Source organism: Rattus norvegicus, chromosome 17, assembly GCF_021556685.1.
Source record: "Rattus norvegicus strain SHRSP/BbbUtx chromosome 17, alternate assembly SHRSP_T2T, whole genome shotgun sequence".
NCBI classification, from domain to species: domain Eukaryota; kingdom Metazoa; phylum Chordata; class Mammalia; order Rodentia; family Muridae; genus Rattus; species Rattus norvegicus.
In genome coordinates this window covers 5,726,939-5,752,024 of record NC_141550.1, presented here as the reverse complement: position 1 = coordinate 5,752,024, position 25,086 = coordinate 5,726,939, and the positions used below count along the sequence as shown (strand labels likewise).

At 47.4% G+C, this 25,086-nt stretch overlaps 1 protein-coding gene across 2 annotated transcripts in view; it reads left to right on the top strand.

The window, feature by feature from the left end:
• The window catches only part of Ntrk2 (neurotrophic receptor tyrosine kinase 2), a 314,011-nt gene that overhangs the window by 131,546 nt on the left and 157,379 nt on the right, over positions 1 to 25,086 (top strand).

Below are 25,086 nucleotides of genomic sequence, written 5' to 3'. Positions count from 1 at the left end.
AATCACCTCCATTGGTTAAAAGGCAGTAAGGAAGCTTCATGGGGTTTTTTTCCAACTAAACTTTTATATTCTTTAGAAAATACTTTTGACGTTTTACCCCAGCAAGAGGACACACAGTGTCCTGCCAGTTCATTCACTGAGCGACTCATGTCAGAGGCCGAGAGCAGCTTGTATGGCCCAGGACTGAGACCACATGGACAGCAGTAACTGGAGAGACATGACAGCTAGGGTGAGGGACAGCCCACACATCGTGTCCCTTAGTCTCCACTACAGGCTCTTCAGACCTTTCCGTCCTCATTTCCCACGTTGGCCACAGGCCAAAAATAAGATTTAAACGACTTCACCTTGGATTTATTTGAGCCTACAACTACCTTCCGATCACCCTGAAGGGGTCGTTGGTACTGTGTGAGTTGTGTAACTTGGGGTAAATTTACCTTACAATCAAACGAAGGGAGTCCACTCAGGGTTTAATGCTGATGACAGTTAAGGGTATTGAGTTTGCAAATATGTGCCAATTAGTGTTCCACAGGCTTCCTAGAAGGTCTCCTCACAGCTCTACAGAGCTTACCCCGAAGTACACTTTCCATAGTTTAACGTGCTTACCCTTCCGGCCCTGGTCATTGAGCAGAGGTTATTCTTGACCACGGTGTATTGTCAGGTTAACCAGTCACCAAGGTGTCTGCTCCCAGTCTCAGGAAGTCCTCGGGTGTTTGTGTCACCACAGAAGCCCTTGCAGATCTTGGCGAGTGAATGTGGGGCCTGGTGGTTAACACCAGCACCTGCTTTTCACCTTTGACCTTAGGAAGCAGGTTGTGTCAGGAGGTTTTGGTCCCAATCGCCTCATGAGAACCCAGACCAAGTTTGCACTGCACATCGTACAATGGCGGATCTGTAGTGCTGACTGAAGTCACCAAGTGCCTCTGCTCATCGCTCTGATTTTCTGTCCTTTTCATCCCCCTGGGGTTGTTTCACTAATGAGTGATCCTGAGAGAGATCCCCAGGGTAGAGCTAGGGTGTGGGGGAACGGGATGTTAAAGGACATACCCAGCTACCTCCGTGCACAGAATCCAGACAGCAGAACAAAGTCTCACAAAGGCCTGAGTTGGCCTTGGCCTCGGCAGAGCAGCCTCCCAGCGTGTAGTCACATGGAGTCCTCCCCCACCGGCTTCTGGCAGCCCAGGATTGGGAGAGACTGCCAAGAGCATATGCTAATTTTCCAGTCATTTGGTCAAGTCCATCTCACATGCCACAAGATCTGAGAGCCTGCGTTTACTGGATTAAAATCTCTGCCCAACCACAAACTTAAGGAGCAGTAAGCTTTTCCCCTCCTCCTGATACTTTTATTATGTTTCCAAGGGGGGGGACGAAGAAACAACTCCTGTGTTTATTTTTCTGCTCTTTTTATCTCTTTTTAATAATCCTCATCAAACTGTAATCTAGTTCTGAAGCACCGTTAAATAAAAACACAGGCTGTGCGGTTCGCTGCGGAGAACAGAACTCATTCTCAGGTAAGTTTGTGCAGCTTCAGCCAACGCCCCGTGTCAGCGGGTAAACACCATTCTGCCTTCCAGCGGAGACCGAAACGCATCCTAAGAAGCTTCAGACTTCACGAAAGACTCCTTGGGGCCCTTGATTTGGGGCAGCCCCATAGCCTCTCCATCACGTGTCGAAGCACGTGACTGAGTGCTCTGTTTAATTCCACATCGGCCACGTGTTGCCCTTCCGCGTCTGAGCAGCGGGCAAGTCGGCAGGTCTGAGTACAGAAGGACGGCTGGACATGCCTGGCATGTTCTGTGTGTGGAAGAATCTACCAGGAGCAGTCCAGAGGCCTGTTGTTGCTCCATTGCTCCAGCCTTTCCAGGGCTTGGGTCTTCTAGTATTCAGCCATTGCTGGAGCTGATCTTGTCCCCTAACTCGCTGACACCTCTCCTCTGGGTGCCTGTATCTTGTTTAAGCTGCTGTGTGTCTCAGTGGGAGGCAGTGAGTGGAACACACGCTGAGTTCTTCCTTTGATTGTTACATCCGGGCTATTCAAGATTTAGGGTGATTTGCTGTGTCAAAGGTCACGTGAGACACTGAGTTCTCCTCTGGGTGACACCAGAGTCCACCAAGCAGGTGTGCCACCCTTGTCCTCAGGGGGTGACAGTCTGTGTGATGTTCATAATCTGCTGCTTTGGTTTCCATAATTTACACAAGAGAGAAAACAACTCAGGATGCAAGGGAACTTGTTAGGGCCCAGGTGAGGCTGTCTGTAGTCTGTGAAGCCCTGCTCTGTCCCCACCCCCTCTCAGAGAGCTGAAACCTCAGCTCACCATTTGGCGACTGAGTCCCTCTTACTTCCCTATAACCTTAGGTGCCTCTACCCTCTCAGCTCATTTCCTTCTCCCACACCTTGAGCTTCCTTAGGAAATATATTTCCTCTATTGAACTCTTATTCCGTTTCTATCCAGCACCCGCATCCCAAATACACTTCTTCATCTTTTCTCTAATTTTTTTATGAATTAAAACTTTTAAATTCAGTTGGATGGAATCATGGGTGGTGGTGGTCTGTGTGTAGGGGGGAGAGGGAGGACACATGCACACTGGCGCGTGCACACACACACATGTACATACACGCAGCTCCACATACTCAGTTTTCTTTGATGACATTGGATTTAATAACGGTGCATAGATCATTCCACCTAATTATCTTCACAGTGCTCACTGCTCATAATGCTCCCAGATGGTTAAAAAAAAAATTAAAAACCTTCCCATGTCATATTTTCTTTTTCTTTCTTTCTTTTTTTTAACTTTTTGTTTTTACTTTCTTATAAATAGCAAGAAATCTTGCTAAGAAGAAAATATTATAAATCCCACAAGGTTGGTATTCTGTTCTGGGTTCCAAAATGTCGAGATTGAGTGGATTTCAAACTTGGCAAGCCCTCTGACTTGGCAGATACTCTGGTCCTTATTTATGGCATCTTGGAGACTTCCACTTCCCAGGGCTTAGAAACGGTGCTGCCGATTTCGTCTCCCTTCCCTATCTTGATCTGAGTTATGAAATAACCAGCCGAAGACTTCTTTTCAACGTTAACCCTTGCACCTTGGCACGAGAGACACATTTCATACAAAAAGTCCACTTTCCATTCGGTGTCACCCAACAAAAACAATGAAAAACTGGGAATGTTAAGGGTTAAGACAGAGAGGGACAACTCTGCAGCCTTCATTGTGGTCACAAAGGACTTACTGATCAGAAGTCCTCCCAGGACTATCTACCACCTCCTACACGCCTGCCGGTTTGAAAACAGAAGACAGTCTCTCAGAGAGCTGTAGCCACCCACAGCTATAGCAATACCCTGGTATGGCTAGCACACTGAGAGATGTCTCTGTTTTGCTTGCCTTGGTGCTGAAACCACAAGTGCTTTTCTTTCACTGTGTGTTTCTTGTCAGACGGGTTTCCTATCGAAGCCGCCTTGCTATTGATTCATATTCTTTCAGGAGCATGTCTATGGAGATATATATCACCGATACCTTGCCAGGTGGGTGAAAGAGACGGACAACAGAGCTATACATCTTATTAGACAATAACCCTGCCCTGCTCTGCAGTAGACTCCCTCCAGAGGATTGTTTTAAACAGAAGCAATGACTCACTCGGAGTCTATAAACTAGATCGAATGCTTTCTATGTGCTCGAGTGTTGGCCGTAGATTCAAAGAGCTTCAGGGACTTGGAGGGACCCTGGGCATGCATATGTAGATGACTGGTAAAGCCTGGTTCAGTGCATAGGACAGAGCTATTCCAGCCCCAACCCTAATTTCTGTATTGGGATACAGGCTTAGGGAAACTAAATTCAAATTTTTTCCAAGCTGAAGGGAGATCTGGGATTTGGTGTGAGATTTCCCAGTTTCTAAACGTTTGCTAGGCCCATGATATTTTTTTTAAATCCCCAGCAACCAAACAAAACAGTCTTTATGCCAAATCAGGGTTGTTGTGAGCCCGTGTCCTTTAGGCTCAGTGCTACCTGACTGACCATCTGAGTCATAGAGATGTGGGATGTAGGCTGCCTCTCGAGGTGTCCTTAGCTAGGGGTGTGTCTTTACGTCTGGGTGCTTGCCTGACAGAAGCTGTGTGTTGCCATAGGACAGCTGTATGGCTCTAGCGCAGAAAAGGTGCACAAGTGTGCCTTGGCCATGGGCAGGGCATGCAACACTGTAATGGTGGGATTGAGGGATTAAACACAGCCCCAACCCAGAAATTCATGACTTTCCAAAGCCCCTAGGATAACAACTGGCTGTGGCATCTGAATTTGTAATCAGTAAGTATGTGCCAGTGTCTTTTCTGGTGCCGCTTTCTTCTTCTTCTTCTTCTTCTTCTTCTTCTTCTTCTTCTTCTTCTTCTTCTTCTTCTTCTTCTTCTTCTTCTTCTTCTTCTTCTTCTTTTTCTTCCTCCTCCTCTTCCTCCTCCTCCCCTTCTTCCTCTTCCCCTCCTCCTCTTCCTCCTCTTCTTTTTCTCCTCCTCCTCTTCTTCCTCCTCTTACCCTTCTCCTCCTCCTCTTCTTCCTCCTCTTTTTTCTCCTCCTCCTCTTTCTCCTCTTCCTCTTTCCCTTTTCTGCCTCCTCTTCCTCTTCCCCTTTTCCTCCTCTTCTTCCTCTTCTTCCCATTCTTTTCTTCCTCTTACTCTTCCTCTTCCTCCTCTTCCTCATCCTCATCCTCATCCTCCTCATCCTCGTCCTTCCTTCTCCTTCCCTCTTCTCCCTCCTCCTTCTTCTTCAAGGACCACATGTAGCTCAGACTGGCCTCCAGTACGCCATGTACCTGGAGGTGACCTTGAACTCCTAATCTTCTGTATCTACTTCCCAATGCTTGCTTTATGCACTGCTAGTGCTGGAACTTAGGGCTTTGAGTGAACCCTCCACCAACTGAACGATCGGTTTTGTAATGAGATAAACACACAGACTCAAATCATTCTGGACCCTGACTATTGGTTGTTAGCCACAGACTCTTACCCTCTGCAGTTGTGTGAGTGTAAAGAGAAGGCACCCTGGGAACTGGAGGGAGGCAGGGGGAACCCAGTGGGACCTAAAAGAGTCCATAAGGCCATTCACACTCCGGACAGCCATGCATAGACTCCCAAGAAAGCTCATGAAAACTCCATTCTTGGCTGCTTCTCTGAGCTTGGAATGTCAAATCTATGATCCCAGCACTGTTTCTCTGTGCCTCCTACCCCAGTTCAAGCACTGTTTCTCTGGGCTGTGTACCCCAGTGCTGACCTTGTGATGAGGTCATCTGGCAATGGAGATTAGCAATCTCCACATCTGACATGGAGTTTCCCTAGCGAGCTAGCAGCTTCTGAGTTTAAACCTCTTCAACATGTAAGTGAAAGTTCTCCCTTCCAGCTGCCAACCAATTTCCCTGGGAGGAGTCCACGTGAGGCCAGAGATGCACCATTGTTGGCCAACCGAGTGTCTGCTAATCCACTTTTCTGGATTAGCTGAGATGGCTTACTCTCCCTCAACTCCAGCCCACGTTTCTTTTCTGATGTCCCTCAAACCTCTCCCACTTTCCCCGCTCCCCAATCCCTCCATTTTCTCCATGACACCTGCATTTGGGAGTGAAGCTCCTCTTCTGACCCTTTTCTTTCCATGTGTCCATTCACTGATCCCACAGCCACTTCCTAAGGTGTAGAACTAAGTGCAGACCAGAGCATTCGTATGCCATTGGTGCAGCTGTTTGCAAACGGAGCAGATCAACTCCAAGTACATTGATTGACAGTTTTAGCAGATTGGCTTATTTATGTCTATGAGCATCTTGCCCACCTGTGGCTCAGTGCACTGTGCGAGTTTCTGGTGTCTGCAGGTGTCAGAATCAGGCATCAGATCCCCTAAAAGTTACAAACGGTTGTGAGTCACTGTGTGGGTTCTGGGAACTGAACCCAGGTCCTCTTACAGAAGCAACCAATGGTCCCAACTGCCCAGCCATCGCTCCATATCCAAGTGTTTACTTCCCACACACAGTCCCACCCAGCTCCACTGTTTCAGGTCCCCATGCTGAAGGCACTGGCAGGCCCCACTCTTCCCGTCACCACCGTCTCTGCCCCAGTCAGAGTCCTGCCATCCAGACAAAGGAAACCTCTGACCATGGGCCTTGAGTCTCTGTGTCTGAGACTTCTTTTCCATAAAAGGGGATGGTGAATATCTACGGTGTCCGGTGACCTGGAGAACTAAATAGGTGCTAGTCTGATGAACCACCTGACAATATGTGACATGTAGCCACCATATAGCTCCACACACAGAACAAAGCCATCTTCAAATGAGGGAAATGAAGCCTAAGTGACCCCTCAACTGAATCACTTTGGCTGTGATGTGGGACCGTTCATGGCTGAGGCTGTGTGGGACTTCAGTCAGAAAGACTTGAGTGGAAATGAGAAGTTCTCAGCTAAGAGGTCATGGGAATGGCAAAGTTTTAAGAACTCAGGTGAAACCAATCTGCTTAAAGGACAATCAGACAATGTTTTGCGGGGAACTTTTCTGACACAAGGGTAGCTAGCAGTCCCCTCAAATTGATCGCCCGGGGGTCACAGTCTTGGTGATACCATTTAGAAACTTCTTTCTCCATTGTGAACATCAGAAGCTGAACTTGAGGTCTTGGTGCTGTTGGCTTCTTCTAAGATCTAGGGCATCCCTGAGCTTCTGGTCGCTGCTGGCAGTTGTTGGCATTCCCTGACACGTTCATAGTCACAACACTACATTCTCTTGCTCTGTTCCCGTCATCTTCTCAGGGACTCTTTGTCTTCTCCTCCTCATTTAGGGATGATTTGTCATTGGGATTAGGGACAGTTTTAGAGCAACATCCTTCTGAGTGGATCACCGTGACAGGTCCCGCGGATAAATGTTGGAAACATCTTTCCGGAGACCATTGTCAACACACACACTACCTGAGTGTCTTCACACGGTGGAGTCCCTAAGATCCAAAGCCCCTATGTCATCCCAGGAACCACAGGGGCCTTGGAAGATCATTTTATATAAGTCGCACTTCTAGCTGCGTGTGTGATGAGGACACACTTTAAAGGAGCTCCAGTTTGGGGGACCGAACCTAACAGTCTTTGAAGGCTGTGAGAGAGCTGCTGCTCTCTCAGTGGCCTACCCACGTGGCCAGCAGGAGGAGATCCTGTGGAAATTCACTACGGGAGGTAACGTACATAGCCTGCCTCGCAGCACAGCGGAAAGCAACGGAGAAAATGGCTGCTGAGAGCAACAGGCACGTGGCTTAGCCAACCCGCAGCCTTCCAGCAGGGGTGGCCACGCCCCGTGCATCCATCCATCCTTCCGGCCTTGCGCCCTGCCTCTTCTTGGAGCCGGGACTGAGTCCGGGGCCCAGAGGTGTGAACGACACTCCTGTCTGCGTGGAGCCTCATTTTTCAGACCTCGGTTCCAGCTCCAGTTGTCTGGAATCCAGGGATTGCTTCTCACACCACCCGATTTCCAAAGAGAAGCAACCCGGGTTTTGTGTGAAATGTGGTTTTTCAAGTGTTGTCCGGACAACTTTCGTTTGGAAAACAAAAGTTACAGGCCTGAGGACAGGTACCCTCAGGCAACCTGCCTGTGACCTTGGGGTGGAATGTTGTGACCTTGGTCTTCAGAAAATATCCCCCTAAAGTCTGACTTCTAAGCTAATTACTGTTTTTCCTAACCTCCTCGGAAGCTGCTGATGGTTTGTCTTTCTGGGCTGGATGCGCTCACTTCAGCCTTCCAGCTTTTCCTCTCCTAGTCCGGCCCTCAAATCTTTGATTACTCCTCCGTGTTATTTGAGTTCTAAGCATCATGAGATTCCCCAGTCTTTCTTCTTCTCTAGGGAGTCAGAATCTAATCAACCCTCATCCCAACACTGTGTAGAGATCAGCACCGTTTTCTGACTCCACCGGCCCAATTTTCACAGCCACTGAGCTGCATTGACTTCCAACCTTAGGTGTGATAATAATTTCTCTCCAAGGGGCATAGATTTAATAGATTTTTTAATTAACATTTTGTGAAATTGGAGCTGCTGCGCTATACGGTAGACTGATACAAATGTCTATAATTACATTTTTGGCAGTATATCTAGGGACCAGTCTAGAAATGTTTGCTTTAGCCCCTTCCTAAAACATCTGATTTATGGGCAGGCTTCTCGATGCACACCTCTAGCAGGCTCCGTTGTCATGACAACAAAGAATATCATTTGTCAAAGAACTATAACTTCATTTTATGTGGAAGCTAAAAATTTATCTTTTTGGATTTATTCTCCTGACAGGGAAAAATTTGAATTTCCATAAATACGCTGCTTCTCTCTAATTCTGCTTGTCTTTAGGGAGAGTCGGGCTGCAGATGAACCTCTTACCTTTCAGCTTACCTATAGATGAACCTTTTTATCTATTCCTAAAAAAGCGCAAATGGACTCATTAATACCAAAAAGTCATCTCCCGCGTGAGGTTGAATATTATCTTATTTCTTTAAAGAATGCGAATAAAAAAATCTCACTTGTTTGTTTTAACTGATAAAAGTCCAGCACATAGGCAGAAGGCAAATGGCTGCAAGCCTCCCACCGTGTGACCTGTCAATCATGACGTCATGACTTAGAGCGCAGGGGCGGCCCTTCAGAGACTAACTATGAAGGTAACCCGGCCGACCCTGTCTAAAGTCTAAAGGGTACTTCTGCTTATTAACAGCGTTGTCTCTTTCTTTTTAAAGAGAAGTAAAAAAGCAAAATCCATATTTTCATGTAAACTGTTCTGGTTTTAAAAGCCCGCAGGCCTCGTGAAGAGTTTTGTGTTTTCTTTGATTTTTTTTTTTAAACGAGGTTAAACACAGCACATTTAAAGTCTGCTTCCCCCTTTGGGTCTCCAAGAGTGTTTTTGCCCTTAGAGAGCCTGCAATTTAGAGTGGCTTTGTTTCGTCAAACGAAACAGCAAAGCCGGTCATTTCACTGTCCGGACCTTCTCAGGCTCCGACTTGATAATGTCCTTCCTGTGGGCCTCCCAGGAGGCAGTGGCCACCCCTGTACCTGCAGGATCGCTGTGGGCCATCAGATCACGTGTGAGAGGAAGCAGTGACAGCACTTGTCTTGGTCCCGTGTGCTCTTCCCTGACATTCAAGATGGATGGTGGGTCTTCCGGACGCCTTGCGGGACCGCACAGGGATTTGTGGCACTTGTATTTTGTGTTTGATGGATTGGATCACTTACTGCCCTTTACTAAACTCCGTATTTTTCTTTTGTCTGGAGACTCCTGAATAGCTGCTGACTTTCCACAAGAGATAGCAAGGGTCTTTCCCCTCACTGGATTTGACAGTGTTTTCCTTCTCACCTGTCAGTGGTGGGGCACAGGAGGGTAATTCTTGGGAATGCGCCTTTGAAAACATCTGGGACAGGCTGGGGAGATGGCTCAGTAGCTAAAGTGCTTGCTGCACAAGCGGGCACGCACATTAGAAGCTGGGCTCAGTGGTGTGTGCCTGTAACCCCAGCCATGGCGGGGGTGGGGGTGGGGTTTGGGCAGAGGGGGGTCCAGTCGTTCTAACGGTATCAGCAAATTCTGGGTTCAGCAAGGGACTCTGTCAAAAAAATGAAGTAGATAGCTTTGGCAAAAGATACCCAACATCTACCTCTGGCCTCCACACAATGCACACAGGCAGAAACTTGTGTGCACACACACACACATGACTACAACACGCAGGTGCCTCACACCACAGGGCCCTGCAGTGGACACTCGCACCCTGACACTGTGAGAAGTTCTGTAAGGTTGTACCGAATGTGGAAACCTCATGGTTTGTCTGGCAATCGGACATGTTCTGTGATGTTCTCACACACACGCCCTCATTTCCCTATGTTGCTTGTCATGCATCTGAGGTAAGAGGCTTCACTCAGAATTCCTCCCGTGCTTGGTCACCTTCACACATTGTGGTCAATTGCCCAAACTTCTAGCATTCTGCACCTCTAGCCCATGCTAAGCTGGGTGGAGCTTTAAGTCTTCACAAGCATTTGAGCTTCAGTAACCCTGGTAGGTATGAGAGGGACACTTCTCAAAGTAGCACTCAAGACCTGTCACCAAGCGGAGCTCCTCTTGACAGCCTTCTCCACATGGTTTTTAGCTGTGTGCGTGTGTGCGTGGGTGCATGCATGACTGTGTATGTGAAAATGTATATACAAGTGTGTGAGAGTGTGTGTGCATGCATATAGTATACAAGTATATGTGAGAGTCTTGTGTGTGTGCCTGTGTGTGTATATGCTTGGATATCTGTATGTGCCTAGGTATGTGCATGCAAGCGTGAGTGCAAGTATTTGTAAGACTGTGTGAGACTTATGAATGTGTGTGAGTACGTGTGTATATGTATGCATGTGTTTGAGTATTGTGTGTGAGTGTGCATGTGTGTGCGTGCACGCACGTGTACAGGTATGTGTGAGAGTATTGTGTGGCATAGTGTGTGTGAATGTGTGTGATGCAATAGTGCATGCGAGTAGGTTGCACAAGTGTGTGTGTGACTGTGTGAAAGTGTGTGTGAGAAAGTATGTGTTTACAGCCATGCTCAGTGTGAGTGTGTGTATGCGTGACTTGCTTCCTTTGAGCTCTTCCTTTGAGCTGTTCCAAGTCTGGAAGAGAGAAGGGATATGTTTCAAGACAGACCACTGAGGAGACATTCCCATTCCCCATGTCAGGAGGGGATAATCTAATCTTTCCTCAGAAGCTCACAGAGGGAAACAGCTTTCCATGGTAGTCAACTGTGGTCCTCAGATTCTGGACTGACTGCATTCAGAGGCTGTGAGAATGATGCTTTTACTGTGGTTTTAAAAATATAAATCGACGGGACAGGAGTAAAGTCGCCTGTGCCCTGTCATTACAAGGGAGTAGCGTCTCCGACGACTGCCTCTGTCATTACTGACACATCTCTAGTTCCAATGCGTCCCTTTGCCTGCAGTTGCCACATGCTTGGAATAATCTTTCATGTAGACATTCTATTCTCCGAGTATCAAAAAAATGTCCCTAAGGGTTTCCTAATAGAATTAACATTTCCTACAAATAAATAAAAATGCTCATGCTCCTAAATATTTTATTCTGTCAATAGACTGTAACATATTTAATCATCTTCAGGTTTTATGATTAAGGGTAACACCTTAATGGACATTTTTGTGCATAAATCCTTGTCCGATTCCCTGGCTTGTTTCCCTTGGGATTGATTGCTAGAGATAACATTTCTGGGTCATGAGGTTTTAATATTTAAGACCTTTGTAACATATTATCCATTCCCTTCCCAGAAACCCTCACCAATTTACTGTCAGGCCAAAGGGAGTACAAGAATACCTAAATCAGAATGCCACCATGCTGTTGTAGCTTTCAACCCATGTCTTTAGTGATTACATTGTTTTGTAGACAGTTTTGTGCATGTGTGTGTGTGTGTGTGTGTGTGTGTGTGTGTGTGTGTGTGCGTGCGTGCATGTACCTGTGCCTGAGTCTGTATATATGTAATGTGTGTGGGTCTGTGTTTGTGTGTGTGCATATTTGTGTGTCTGTATCTGAGTCTCTCTCTCTCTCTCTCTCTCTCTCTCTCTTTGTGTGTGTGTGTGGGGGGGATCTGTGTGTTTGTGTCTATGTGCATCTTAGTTTGTCTGTATGTATGTCTGCATGTGTCTGTCTATATGTGTACATGTCACCGGGTGTGTCTGTGTTTCTCTATGTGTAACTGTGTCTCTGTGTGTCTGTGTCTGTGAGTTCATTGCCAAACATGACAGACCAGTGTGTGTCTTCCGCCAGGGTATGGCATGGTAGACGCTGCTTGGGAGGAACACTTACCTCACAGCAGGCTGCACCTGAGTTAGTTTCTTACAAAAGCCCTGTGAGGTAGACACTGTTACCCCTGTGATGTAAGAAAGGAAGCCGAGCCCAGCAGTGTTGCCAATCTTACCTGTGGGCTTAAAGCTAGTAAGTGTCCCACCAAAGCTCATGTAGACGCTTGGGCTCAGGATATGAGGTTTTGGAGGGCAGGGTCCTGACACTACAGAGGAAGAGGCTCGAGGACCTAGGCTAAATGGAGGGCAGAGAGAATGCGTCGTCAGCATAGTCAGATGCTACATGAACTCTTTCGAGAGTCTTAGGTCCCCTCTGGAGTGTAAGACAGACCTGTACAGAGGTGAAGCTTCTGCTTCACACCATGGTTTCTAGAAAACAGAAGTGAAAAGATGAATTAAGTTTCCGAAAATGACATCCAGTGAACCCCGAGATTCTTGTGTCCTCTTGTGACTTCAGAGTCTCTTGGACCTGAGGGAGTGATTCTCACTGATTCGCAATAGACTATGAATCGCAGGCAAACAATTTATCTAAATATTTCCAACTATTATGTGAGACATAATCATGGCAACTATGAACGTTTATCTAAAATTTAAATTTAGACATACCTGTTTGGTAAATCCAGAAGCCTTACTAAGGGCTCTCATTTCTTTATTTTGCAGTGTTCTATAGGGAAATGCTGGCCTCTCCAAGTTCAGCTAGAACTGTAGGGAGATGCCAGGAGAATGATGCAGGCATTAGTGGCCACAGGCAGTGCGGTGGCTGTCCCAGGGGTGTCCGAGTGAACTGAGCATGTAGATGCCCATGCTCTTGCTTACCTGCCCTTATCCAGCATTTTCCAGTCCTCGGTGCCCTCTGGAATCACCCAGAAAATTTCTGGAACACTCACACCAGTGTCCTGCCCACAACACAAAACTGGGTTGAGATATATATATATATATACCAGAGACAGATGGGAACCTTAAAATTTCTCCAAATAATAACTGAAAGATCAATGAATCCCCTGATCTGTCAATGGAAGTTACTGTAAAGCCATATGTGTGCATGTGTGTATGTATGTGTGAATGTGTGTATGGATGTGTGTGCATGTTATATGTATGTGTGTATGGTTGTGTGTGTGCACCTATGCACATATGTGTGTGATGTGTGTGTTGTATGCATGCCGTGTGTGCATGTATGTATGTATGGATGTGTGTGCATATGTGTATATGTGTGCATGTGTGTATAGGTATATGCATGTGTATGTCCTTTGTGCATCTGCATGTGTGTGCATGTGTGTCCAATCCCCAGAGACCACGTAGAGAAAGGAGAAAACCAATGCTTGAAAGTTGCCCTTTGACTGTAGGGTGATGTCATACCTGTGAAGGCAGGTACAAGATAGAACAAGGCCTGTTATTGGACAAGAAGGAAGAATGGGCAGGAGAAAAGTTTGAGAGAAGAGGAGGAGACTGGAGAGAGGCGGAGAAGCCGCCGAGAGAACACGGAGGCCGGTGTTAAGATTCCTCTCTGCACATTTACAAGTTGTTATGAATGTTCTTTAGGTATGGATGTGTACAGGGTTCTGTGTGTCTAGATGAGCAAATTATATCTTATCGATTGGATCAGAGGTTATTGTGTAATGTGTTCTTTTACATGGTGATTTGAGTTTAAGAGAGTTATGTGGTGGTGGAGACACTGGGCCGCCACGGAATTGAGATGTGTGTGTCTGGCATGGTGGCAACCTGCCTTGGGGACTGGATGGGTAGAGAGATTGTTGCCAGGCTCAGAGAGAAGCCATTGGCAGTGTGATGTGGGATGGAGCAGAGTGGGTGAGACGCTTTGCTGACTGAGATGAAGACATCTACAAGATACGTTGGGGCACTGCGGTGCCAGACCTAGTGTGGAGTAAAAGACAAGTCTTTTTTATAATTTTACAGCACCATTGGACCTCTACATTAGTACCCTGGTATGCACATGCCCACACAAGAAAAGTAACTAAATTGTTAATGAATTAGAATATATATTGTAAACAAATAATGTGGTTATTTTTTAAGGTGGCATTGGCAGCCACCGCCATTCATAATCAGTAATTATTGAGTGCCCGTCCATGTCGAAGGCACCTTTCCTCACCCACCCCACAATCGTTAGCATCATTCAGCAAGATGTTCCCAGTGCCCAAGTGTGTTGACGTGGTGCGGCAAGATGCCATGCACTCAACTACATCCTTCCCATCGAACAACTCCTGATTGACAGGTGGCCACCACTAACGTTTGGATAAGGGGTTTCTCTGCATGGAAGGAGAGTGTGGCTCTCAGGTGCCTGCACTGTACCCTGCAACAGTTTTTCCTCACATCTGCCGCTGTGAAACTCAAATAGACGTTAACAACCACCACCCACAGAAACCCAAAGGTGGCCCATTGGGCTGGCAGAAAATCGAAGCTGCCTCTCCCATCACTTTGGTGAGGATAATATTATAAAACTAGGCAAGTGGATTTCTAAGTTATTACTGTGGGTAGCCATGCGGGTTGTGGCAGGGTGATGCTGACCCAGAGGAGCGAGGTGACCGGCAGTTACTCTGCAATCATGTGTGCCTGTTGGGGGTGGGGTGCTTTGAAAATAACGACTCCTCGAGCCAGGCAAGCTATCTCTTCATCCCAGCACACAGAGCTTGCTTGAGGCACTCGCTCCATCTCTGCAGTGCCAGCAACTCCTGGTCTAACGCAATGTGCAAAACAACTGGCCAGCTGAAACAGCTCGGCAATCGTCAGAGGGTTCTTCTGCTTGCAGGGCAAGACAGGTTGGACTTGAGGCCACCTCCCAGGCATCTCCAGCTTCCTTCGAGCAGCATCTGGGAGAGAGGAGTTCCGAGATGCTTGAGCAAACGCCATTGCTCTGTTCTTTGCCAAAACATTTTGAGTTAGCCTTACGGTGGAAATAAAACCGTCCAAATGTGCTCACGCATTTTTTTTGAACATTTTATTAATAGCACGGTTATTTTTTGGATTCTAATATGGGCTGAAAATCACCTCCAGATGTACAGAAAGGCAAGAACAGGCTGGCCTGGTCTTTGCTACGCTCTGCCCTGTCCACACTCCATGACCTAGATTATTAGAAAATGATTCCACATGCCGATGGGTTCGTCTGAAAGGAGTTGCCCTAAGGGGAACTGAGAGACCCTGGGTCAAGGAGGATGGAGGCACTCTTGGGTTGGATTACACTAAATGTAGTGATTACCGGGAACCCACAGGTGAAGCCCATGAGTGGCAGTGAGCGGTAGGGCCTCAAGGGACCTGCATTCTAATTGAGATGACACATTTACTATTCTATTAGATGACACCAGAGCACAGTGTTGTGACTTTACAGGATAATGCACTGTTACCTTATGTCCTACAGAGCCACACTTCCCCTTCCCGGGCTCTTGGCATGGGTGGGGTGCTCTTTCTCTTGCTAGTCTTTTAGAGATGATACGACTCCCTAGAGAACTTACTAGACCCTGCCAGGGCCACCTCTGGGTGCCCAGAGGTGAGGCTGTGTCTCAAACCACGGGTTTGGTGGTTGTAACTATCGTCCAACTCTGAGGTTGGGCTGCCTAGGGTCTCTACCCTAATTCTACCACTGTGTGAACCACACACAGGGTTGATTTTCCGTGCCTTCAGGCCCTCTCACATGCCTAAGAATAATCAGCTCTGGGGGGCCTTTGCTCACACAGGCTAGGTGCTCAGGAACTGTGCCAGAGCTCGCACGACTTCCTTAATGTCTACATTGGTGTGCAGCAGGGAGGCTTCCTCACCTGTCAGACAGGAATGACGGAACAACTCCATGCCACTGGCATGCACTAAGAATCCAGTACCCCACACCACTACAATGTACTAAGAATCCAGTACCCTGGGGCTGGAGAAATGGCTCAGCGGTTAAGAGCACTGGTTGCTCTTCCAGAGGTCCTGAGTTCAATTCCCAGCATCCACATGGTGGCTCACAACCATCTGTAATGGGATCTGATGCCCTCTTCTGGTGCAGTGTGCCCACATACATGAAATAAATAAATAAAACTTTAAAAAAAAAAGGATCCAGTACCCCATCCTATTACAATATACCAAGAATCCAGCACTGAGGCACAAACTTGCACTGATTGTCTCTATTGAATTACACCTTGATAAAATTAAATAACTTTTCTTATAAAAATTAGTGGACTAATAATAATGGAATTCCTCCTTTGAATGATGAAAACCGCTGTGACTGATATGAACAGCATCCATCACACTTCATGGTAACATCTGAATTTCTCACTGCTAATTGAAGGCACACGTGCACTCCTGAGACACCCTGACAGGACACATGTGCACTCCTGAGACACCCTGACAAGACACACATGCATTTGTGTGACATCATGCTCTACCCCTGCGTGGACAGGACAAGGGATAACGTGGACAGGAAAGGCTGTGACCGGTCGTCTTCCTCGTCATGTGACACACCAGGGAAGAAGGAGCCTCAGTTGGGAATCGTCTCCTTCACATTCACCCGTAGCATGTATGTGGGCGTTTTCTTAGTTGCAGATGATGTAGGAAGGGCAGCCCACGATTGGCTGTGTGTCTCTGGGCTGCTGGTCCTGGGGATATAACAAGGCAGGCTGAGCTGAGCACGCCATGGGAAGCAAATCAGTAAGCAGTGCCACTTCACAGCCTCCTCTTCAGTTCCTGACTCCAGGGTCCTCTTCAGGTTCTGCCCTGCCTTCCATCCATGATGGGCGGTGATTGGGTCCTGTAACCCAAATCAACCCTTTCCTTCCCACTGTGCTTTTGGTCAGTGCTTTACCATAGCCACAGAGACAAAACCAGAACAGGGGCTTGCGTGCCCACGTGAAAGACATGCTGTCGATACGTGCTAATAATTAATATTAATCATGTAGATGTTTCTGAGCTCCGAGTTCAATATTGACTCTGGAGATTCTATAACCTGGCTCTATGGCGAATGAAAGCGCAGTGTTACATAAATGACCCGTATATTCACGTGTTGCTCAAAACAGGAAAAAAACGGTTACCACCAACAACGAACACTCAAGAAGAGGCGAGAACGTGGCCAGGCACGAAGCTGCCTCTGTAGCACAAAGCCAAAGTTCTGATCCCGATACTCAGTAAATCCAGAGTGATCAGCTGCGTGATGCCGAAATCACGAAGGATAAAGAGCGCTCGTAAAGTGTAATATTAAGTAAGCCGTGTGCAACAGAAAACTGTATTGAGCATTTAGTCACTGGACACTGTGATTCCAGACATTTTTTTTTTTTTTTCGGAGCTGGGGACCGAACCCAGGGCCTTGCGCTTCCTAGGTAAGCGCTCTACCACTGAGCTAAATCCCCAGCCCCCAGACATTTTTATATAGTAAGCAAAATCATAAAGTCAGAATATGAGTGACAAAAGGTCACAGTTAATTTTAATTTTTTCTACTTTCTACATTTTCAATTTTCTATCCAGAATAAGTTCATGTTTTACGTAAGAATATTTGTTTCATATTTAGTTTTAAAAAAGTACAAACAAGTTGAATATACTTATTTATATGGTTTTCTCCTCATGTAGTATGTTTTATAAATTTTTATTATTTTCTCAGGGGTAGGTAGGAGGATCAGAAGTTCAAGGTCATGCTACAGAGAGAGTGGTAGGCAAACCTGGTCTATAAGACACCCTGTCTCCAACATAAATAAATAAATAAACGCTTTTACAGTGAGAACATAATTATAGTAAAATAAGTGTCTTGTTTACTCAAACGAGACAGCTCATAATGTCTTTTGCTAAGACAAGGTCTGGAGAGGAGGGAGTTCAGACGTCCACAAACACCTTAGGTGACAAGCAGAAACATTTCATTAATCCTTTGAAAAATAAATGACCTCACCTCCTTCTGACTGCAGTAATTAACACTGTTCTGAGTGCGTTGGGAGGACTCTGTATTATTCATTGCTGTCCATTTGTGGTTTGGTGGTCAAGCTAATGGGCGTCTTTGCCAGATAACTTTTCTGTGTGGAGCCCTGAGAAGTTCTCACCGGCTCGTTGCACACTTTCTCACCAGAAGAGTCGGAACGCGCTCTTGAGAACCTAAAATGAGGGAGGCCACAGGCGAGAGCCGAATCTGTACTCTGACATTCAAGTGGTTTACTGCCCCCTCGCTCCTGTCCACAGTCCCGCGCACTGACCCGGGCTTGGAGCTCTGCAATCTACGCGGCTGAGCCCAGGATTGGGGTTTGTGGCCTGGGTAGAAATGAGATCCAAAACAGGAGAGTCAAACTATGTGCTCCACAGACGTCCACCAGATGAAATACGCTTTCGTTCAGTGGGGTCTTGGCACCTCAGGACTCACATCTGAAGATCCACATACCTAGGAGTCTCTCTCCTCCTGATACTCCTTCTTTCCGTCCATCCTTCTGTCTGATGCCTTTACTTCCTTAACGATTTCGGAATAAAATAGCATATCTGTGCTGATGAAAATTCCCAGTCCGTTTTTTTTTTTTTTTTTTTTTTTTTGGTTCTTTTTTTTCGGAGCTGGGGACCGAACCCAGGGCCTTGCGCTTCCTAGGTAAGCGCTCTACCACTGAGCTAAATCCCCAGCCCCCCCCCCCCCCCCCCCCGTTCTTAACCAAGTTTAGCTTTTTATGAGATCCGCATCCTCCGCCTGGCTTCTGTAAATGGTTCACAGGTCATGTTGACACCCACCTCTCCTTTGTGTCTTTACGCAAACCCTCTACTAATATGATGCCAGCAGTTCCGGCTTTGACTCTCCGGGCTGCACGTACTGACTCGGGCTTTTGTTTCAACTCTCTCTCCTGTTCTTGTCTTCCTTTATTATATCTTTGATTCTGTTTGCACCAGGGACCATCTCCTCAGGAAAACCAGATCTGTCTAAAGAGAAGCTCCAGCCCCTGCCACCTGCGCCCCAACACCCACGCCCCCTACCTGCGCCACGCCACATGGACAGGTAGCCACAGCCCTGCCTTCCCTCACCGTCCTGCCCCTGGACACTGAATTCTGCCCCTTTGCCTGCTGTAGGTTATTTCCCTGGCCCCGCCTTTCTCTTGAAACACCAAATTTCCTCTCTACAGGGTGTTTCTCATCCATTGCTAAACCCGTGTATACTCGTACTCTGTAGCCATCTCCCAGAAAGCGATGTTGTCCTCTCTCCGATCCCCCTCCAGCCGCCATCTTTCCTCAAATTCATCCAAACCCAGCTTCTACCCAGCCAGGTCACTGCATTGCTGTGAGAAGGTCATTCTCCGTCCCTCCTCTCCACTGACTCAGCTCTGACTATTTTTCAGATACCTCCTTTACTTCACTTCCAGACTCTTCCATTCTCCTTTGGTGACCGATCCCTGTGCTCCCTAGCTGGACTCCTTCTTTAGGGTGTGTTATCCAGTCACAGGACTCCGAAGCCACACCTAGGCTACCTCTGGTCTCCAGCAGGAACCCCATTTCTAGACATCAGATTTGGGCATAAAATGCTTCCGAGGATGTGCAGTGAGCACCCTACCTTCAGCATGACTGTGATGGAGTCTGGAGCCATCCTATAAGACTTGATCCTGGGGTTGGGGATTTAGCTCAGTGGTAGAGCGCTTGCCTAGCAAGCGCAAGGCCCTGGGTTCGGTCCCCAGCTCCGGAAAAAAAAAAAAGACTTGATCCTGACGTATTCCATAACAGACGCTCGGCGTTGACCCGCCCCTCACCTAATACTTCAAAAACTGCCTAGCCCCAGTTGTCCATTGAGTTGCTCACCAAGGAAGTCCAGACTTGATTTTGTTTCCAGATTGCTCCACACTCCGGAGCGCAACCTGTACATGCGCTATCCCAGCAGCCCTTGCAGCTGTAGTTCCTTCTTTCTAGAACGTTCTCTTTGTTTCATTTAGGGCTTTGTTCCACTTTCCGAGGAAGACCTCCCTAACCATCATTGCACTTTACAGGACTTGGCCCTGTCTCACCGACATCCCTCCCCTGCTTGGTTCTCTTCAAAGACTGGTGCCTGAAATGCTACCGATTAGTCACTGCTACATCACCAGTTGCCTGTAAGCTTCACTGATCGAGAGAGGAAACTGCCCCACCCCGGTGTCCTCCACCTGTCTTAAAAGAGGTCATCATCTCATCATCGTTATCATACCTTGAGCAAATGAATTAGGCAGTGAGTGCCCCGGGTCGAATGTCAGTTGCTGCTGATCCGGAGCTGTGCGCTAAGAAGCACTGCATCAAAGGTGGATCCTGGATGCTTGACGTTTCTATATGAGACATGCTGCACGCCCTGTGCAAAAAAAGAAAGGTGCATCAGGCAGAATTGCTAAACATTTTACTAGAAATCTGCTTCTAGAAAACCCACACAGTGGCTGGAATGCCTCCTAGCCCCTGTTCCCACTCACAGCCTGTCTATCTTGTGGACCATGGCAGCTCTTAAACCCAGTGACTGACTGACTGACTAACTGTTATTGGTCTGGATATGAGGCATTTGGTTTTCCCATGTGAAGGAGCCCTTGGGCACTAGAACCCACAGTTTTAAGAAATAACTTTGGGGAGAAACAGACCATGGTGAACGTAGCCGGGTGGCCTCATTCTTGGACACTGAGCTTCCGTCCCTGCCCTGTGGAGTGAGGATAGTATGTGTTGCCCATTCCTTTCAGGATCCGACTGAAAGGTTGGGTGGCTGCTCGCCTTAGCCTTGCTTGGCCCTAATGGTTATGATATCGGGTCGTGTTCTCCCCAGGGAATCTTGAAGGCAGCCAGCTAGAGCTCGCAGGAGGGAGTCCCCAGTGGTGGAGTCTGTGTAACCTAGCCTCTTCACTTGTGGGCGCACCAGCAGAGGCTGCAGGACTTCAGCACTGGGCATAGCTGTCTCAGGAAAGAAGGACTCTCTTCCATGAGTGGCCCAGGGATAACATAAATGCCTAGAAGTTCCTTGTTGTAAGCTATCACAGTCGGGGACACCAATGTGAACAGGCTGTGGTGATAGGGTGATTAAAACTGAGATCAGCAGAGAGTTTCCTATGCCCATCTGATGTGATCAGGGGACAGCTTCTGAAGGTGAATCTGGAGAGAACACTGGGAAGAGGCCAGGCATCAACAAGACACAGAGGCAGGTCACATCGTCATGGGAACATGGAGCTGCCAATCGCAGCTTCAGTTGCTAGGAGGTGAGACTGGGGAAACTGTAAGCTAAGGGCTGATTGCGTCTGGCTGTGCTGTACAGTGCTGTAAAGCCATTCATTGGTCCATGCGCCTACGAACAGGGATATGTCTCAGTGGCATTTCAGATAATTTTTTTTTCCCTGGCGGCATCAAGGAAAACGGATGAGAGGGGGACGGGGAAATGGGCAGAACAGGTCCTGGTAGTGAACTTGTAGGACCTAGGGAGGCCTAGTCAGAGCAGTGTCTGGTGCCACAGCGGAGTGAGCCAGCTTGGAATAAAGTTAAGATCTCTGTGTCAGTTACTTCTGGGTTACAGTTGATTAAAACACCCAAAGAAAGATCTCAAGGGACAAAGGATTTAATTTGGCTTGGTCTTATATTGGAGGGTCCATCCATGCTCACTTGGGCTCCTGGACCTGGGCAGAACATCCTGGTAGCAGGAGACAGTATAGGAGGCCGTTCTTCCCTTCTGGAAGGAGGGGATGCAGAGAGACAGAGAATACAGACACATGAAGGGTCAGGGCAGGATATCACTCCTGAGGACGTGCATCTAGTGACCTTCCTCTGAGCCCCACCTCCTAGTGATGCTACCAAGTCAGGAACCTGTCCAGGGATGAATCCATTGATTAGGTCAGAGGTCTCAGGGAATAATGTGGACAATGACTGACCCCTCTACCCACTTTGAAACGTGATTGAATTGACAAACAAAATCAACCAGGATGGCTTCTATGTTAATAAGCATACTGTAGGTTTCTCCCATGCACGGCATAAATCAGAGAAGCCTGATGGGGAGCAATGAAGGCGGGGGATGAAATGGGCCACTGATTCCTATCTCATTGTGTCGCCTACAGCTGTCTAAGCTTTAGGTCCCTCTTCTCTTTGCCCACTTGCTGTGAACACCTGCATCTCTGAGCAGCCTCTAATGAAGATGGCTGCAGTGGGATTCGTCACACCTGACAGGTCGGGAAGAAATCTGAGGCAGGGAGGGAAGCATTCCTAAAGACGATACTTGTAATTTCTTGGACATAAAAAAAGAAAAAAAAGGAAAACTATGCAAGATGATGAAATACTAAGAGAAGAAAGAATGTCTCATTTTGTACAATTCCTCAGCTTCATGGTTGACTTTAATCCTTCTAACTTCCAGAGTTGCTGAGAGTTTAACTGAGGAGGTGCCAGCCTCCAAGGCTCAAGGATTCCCAGTGAAGAGTGATTTCGAGGGGTAGCTGGCACAGCATTTACTTACCTGAAAGGTCATTTGCCCACATTCTTGCAGTTTCAAAAATGGTCTGAAGACTTGGCCTTCCCGGAATCTGACGGGCAGAGGGCAACCTCTCCCAGGGAAACCCATATTTCTAAATCATATTTTTTTAAAAGGAGGCAAATGGAAATTTGATTTCAAGCAAACACTTTTATTTTCCTTCGAAGTCAGTTCATTTTTCTTGATTCTTTATTTCCCCCAGAAGCGTCCTTCACTTAGTGCTTTAAGAAGTGCTCCCTGCTCAAATCCTCATAATGCTGAGGCCTACGGTGCGTCTAAAGATTGGGCTTAGATGGTCTATCTCAAAGATGATAAGTCATTTTCCACCTTCCCATAACGTTTTTTTCTCTCTGGCCCCTTTCCTCCATTTAACTCATGTGCCTAGCTGATTAGCGCCCCCCACCCCCTTTACGATTTAATCCGGTGCCTAGGTTTCATCAGCCTGCCACTAGCAATGGCCAATAAATTAATCATGCAGCCGCACAAGCCCAAGCCTGTGCACGCAGAAGCCGCTGCCAGCACAAAACTGCCCATCAAAGGGCAGGCAATTCCGAGCCTCCGTTTATCGAGCACCCCCAAGACTCAAACCGTTCCAGCCAACACTCATTTCTTCTTCACAGGCCCGGGGGCCGGGGATATGAGAGGACGCTAATTAATGCATTCATGAGAACCTACTGAATCAGCAAGCCCCTTAAAGGCACAACACACACAAACAGGCAGCTGCAGCTTGTTGGGATTCAAAACAACAACAAAAGAGCTAGTTAAATATTTGAATAGCTGGAGTGCACGTCTATTCATTCCCATGGAAATTACTAAAATAGGCCGTCCTTCCATCTCCAGAGGACTCAAAGTCATTGAAAACTCAGCACCATCGAAGAGCGGGACATCTTCATCTCCACAGCAGGCCAGGCCAGCACCGGTGCTAATCAAGTGTGGGTCCATAAACGGACTCCGGAATATGGTACCCATTTACTCCGGCCTCAGGGGAATGCAGAAGTAATTCCCTGAAAATAAGACAACGATGGCCTGACTCTCTATTAGTCTGGCAACTTGCAGTTGCAATCAGTTTTAACAATAACGGAGATTCACGGCTTCACATAAATATATCATCAAGGACTAGGCTTGACCCAAGGCCAAAGCCCCGAGGCCAGGATATGTCTTTTGGCTCCTTCTCATTGGTCGCCTCGATGTGGAGACAAGCTCAAAGATTCGAATCTGTTTCCTGTGTTCTAGCTTCACGTGTCTATCCCCCATTGCTGGCATCTGCCTTCAAACACGCTCCCAAGGCTTCTGTCGGGTCAGCTTTAGTCACAGGCCCATTCTTGAACCCTCGTGGGCAAAGATGGATTTAGGTTGGTTTATTATTTACGTCTGAGCCATTGGTTGTACCTGGCTCTTTGTGAGTGGGGCAGACAACCAGACAAAGGTCTTTAGATACGGAGGGGGAAGTAGATATAGGGTGGCCATCACAGCAGCAGGGCTGGGACGCAGCTTGCTGGGTGAAGCCACTGCCTGGTATGTGTGAAGTTCTGAGTTCAGTCATTAGCGCTGGGTAAACAGTGCACGTTGGCTCACACCCGTACTGCCGTTACTTGGACGGTGGTGACAGAAGAAATTCAGGGTCATTGTAGTTTGAGTAGGGTTGGCTCCCACAGACTCAAAGACTTGAATGCTTGGTCAGTAGGGAGTGGCACCATTAGAGGCGTGGCCTTGTTGGAGGAAGTAAGTCATTGGGGAAGGTTTTGAGGTTTCAGATGCTCAGTCTCTCTCTCTCTCTCTCTCTCTCTCTCTCTCTCTCTCTCTCTCCACACACACACACACACACACACACACACACACACACACACCCCTATCCCTTGCTGCATCCTGTCTGTCCAGATGGAGAACTCCCAGCTTCTTATCCAGCACCATGTCCGCCTGCACACCACCATGCCTCCCACCATGAAGATAATGGACCGAACCTTTGAACTATAAGGCAGCCACAGTTAAATACTATCCTCCATAACAGTTACCGTGGTCATGGTGTTTCTTCACAGCAATAGAAATTCAAGCTAAGACAGTCATCCTGGGTTACATGGTCAATCTGAAGTTGGCCTGGCTTATTTGATACCTGTCTCAAAAAAAAAAAAAAAAAAAAAGTAAGAAAAGACCAGTCAGACCACTGAAGAAAATGGGCTTTGCCTCTACCAGGAGCAATCAGACGCCAAAGCTCCTGAAATGGGGCGGGGCTTTGTGCCCACCACACCCCCTTTTTCCATGCTGGGATGTTGTGCATGCAGGGATGTCGTCGGACTCGGCTCGTGCGGGCCTTGTGCCCACTGTGTGTGCACCTTTCTCCACGGTGTCTGGAGAGCTCTATGTGTCTGATCGCCTCTGACTCTGACGAACATTTCTCTCTCTCTCTCTCTCTCTCTCTCTCTCTCTCTCTCTCTCTCTCTCTCCCACGTGGATCCCTGAGCCTTGAGGTGAGGAGTGTGGTATGGACATCCCATTCAGTGCTGAACATTCCAAAGTCCCCCATTCTCTGCCTGTGGGCGGCTCTAGGTCTCCAACGCAGCTCCTCTGATGTGGGTTAAGTGATGCACTGATCTATAGTAATATGTCATCAGGTACTGCTTCATTGCCGTGTTCACTTGGCCGAAAACTGTAGTAGGTTTTCCCCTAGGGAGCATGAGAGGTCTCACCTCGAGGCCCTTGGCTTCATTGATAGTGTAAGACATGTATTCCATTTTGTAGAGTTGGCTTTAAATTCAATCCAAACAAATAAACAAACAAACAAACAAACAAACAAACAAAAAACAAATAACAAAACGGTTGTTTACTGTAAATAAACCATTTACATTATTTTAAAACTCATACTGAAAAGCAGATACGTGGACCATCCACGTCCCACCCTGAGAAGGCCATGCCTTTCTCT